The 1737-nt window shown below is 26.1% G+C and overlaps 1 long non-coding RNA gene across 1 annotated transcript in view; it reads right to left on the bottom strand.

The window, feature by feature from the left end:
• Positions 1–1214: 1214 nt before the first annotated feature.
• Positions 1215–1737, bottom strand: part of LOC136796328 (uncharacterized) — a 7980-nt gene continuing 7457 nt past the window's right edge. The window contains exon 4 of the long non-coding RNA XR_010844032.1: positions 1215–1295. This is a non-coding gene — a long non-coding RNA (uncharacterized lncRNA). The remainder of the gene's footprint in view (positions 1296–1737) is intronic.

Below are 1737 nucleotides of genomic sequence, written 5' to 3'. Positions count from 1 at the left end.
GAATACAGAAATATATTTATATATAGCTGACCGTAAAAATTGATGTATAGAAAGATGGTCAGTTTTGCGGTCAAAGGAGAAACAAAAATAGTTTAAAACTATTTATTTTCCAATGTTTCGCCCTACATTGTAGGGCTTTATCAGGGCTAAAAAGATACAAAATAATGCAATGATAAGAGCAAAAATACAATGATAAGATAAAATAATAAGAATAAATATAAGTAACAATGGCAAGATTCAAATTTTTTTAATATAAAAATACGTAAAATATACAGTTAAAAAATACAGATGTACATATAACATAAACAATACGGGGAAGGAAAAAAAATGAGATTAAATAAACGTCATGAAAAAATAATAATTATACATAAATAAGTAATAATAAAGATTAAAAATGATAATAAATGAGCAAAGAAAAAGTCAAAACAACCTACCTATTCAGAGCAAACGGGTGAACATTAGGCAATAATGAAGCTGAAGCTTGGAGAATTGGGGAGCTAGCTCAACGGTTTTATTTCACCACCTTAGAGCACATATCTCTCAACATAATTTATCTATAACTTCCCACAACTCATCCGCTTCTAAACTTTCATTATTTCTTTCTGTTCAAGCGATTCCTTTGAACAGGTAGGTTGTTCTGACTTACTCTTCGCTGATTTATTATTATTTTATATCATTATTAATATTTATTTATTTTATTTTTATTATTCTTTCATGAATATTTTTTTATTTCTATAATTTGTTTTCCCTTCCCCGTATTATTTTTGTTTTATGTGCATCTCCTGTACTTTTAAGCTTTATATTTTACGTATTTTTATAAAGAAATTTTTACTCTTACCATTGTTACTTGTTTTTATTCTTATCATTGTGTCTTATCTTTAGCCCTGATGAAGCCCTCCAATGTTGGGCGAAACGTCGGAAAATAAATAGTTGTAAACTATTTTTGTTTCTCTTTTGACCGCTACCTTCACTATCTTCTTATATAATAATTTAAAATAAATTACTATTGTATAATAATAACTGATTTAATGAAATATATTTAAAAGAATACCAAGTTTCTTATTAATATATGATTTGAACCTGAAAAATACTTGCTAAACTAAATTCTCATCTATTGGAAGTAATGAAGATACTTATAACTTAAGTAACACTTGTAATAATTTTAACTATCTATGATAGAATGAAATTAATCCTTGCACTATCTGATAAAACTAATTTACCAATCCAAAAAGATGTAGTGCGTTATTAACAATACTTGGGTTTTTGCTGTTCTCCTCACCCTCTTCACCATTCCCCTGAAATAGTATACAGAAATATATTTGTATATAGCTGACCGTAAAAATTGATGTATAGAAAGATGGTCAGTTTTGCGGTCAAAGGAAAAACAAAAATAGTTTACAACTATTTATTTTCCAATGTTTCGCACTACATTGTAGTGCTTTATCAGGGCTAAAAAGATACAAAATGATATATGATAAGAATAAAAATACAAAGATATGATAAAATAATAAGAATAAATATAAGTAACAATGGCAAGATAAAAAAATGTTTTATATGAAAATACGTAAAATATACAGTTAAAAATACAGATGTACATAAAACATAAACAATACGGGGAAGGAAATAAAAATGTGATTAAATAAACGTCATGAAAAATAATAATTATACATAAATAAGTAATAATAAAGATTTAAAATGATAATAAATGAGCAAAGAAAAAGTCAAAACAACCTACCT

This window comes from Halyomorpha halys, unplaced genomic scaffold (genome assembly GCF_000696795.3).
Source record: "Halyomorpha halys isolate HHAL.00 unplaced genomic scaffold, Hhal_1.1 Scaffold1242.1, whole genome shotgun sequence".
Lineage (NCBI taxonomy): Eukaryota > Metazoa > Arthropoda > Insecta > Hemiptera > Pentatomidae > Halyomorpha > Halyomorpha halys.
This window is presented reverse-complemented; position numbering and strand designations above follow the sequence as displayed.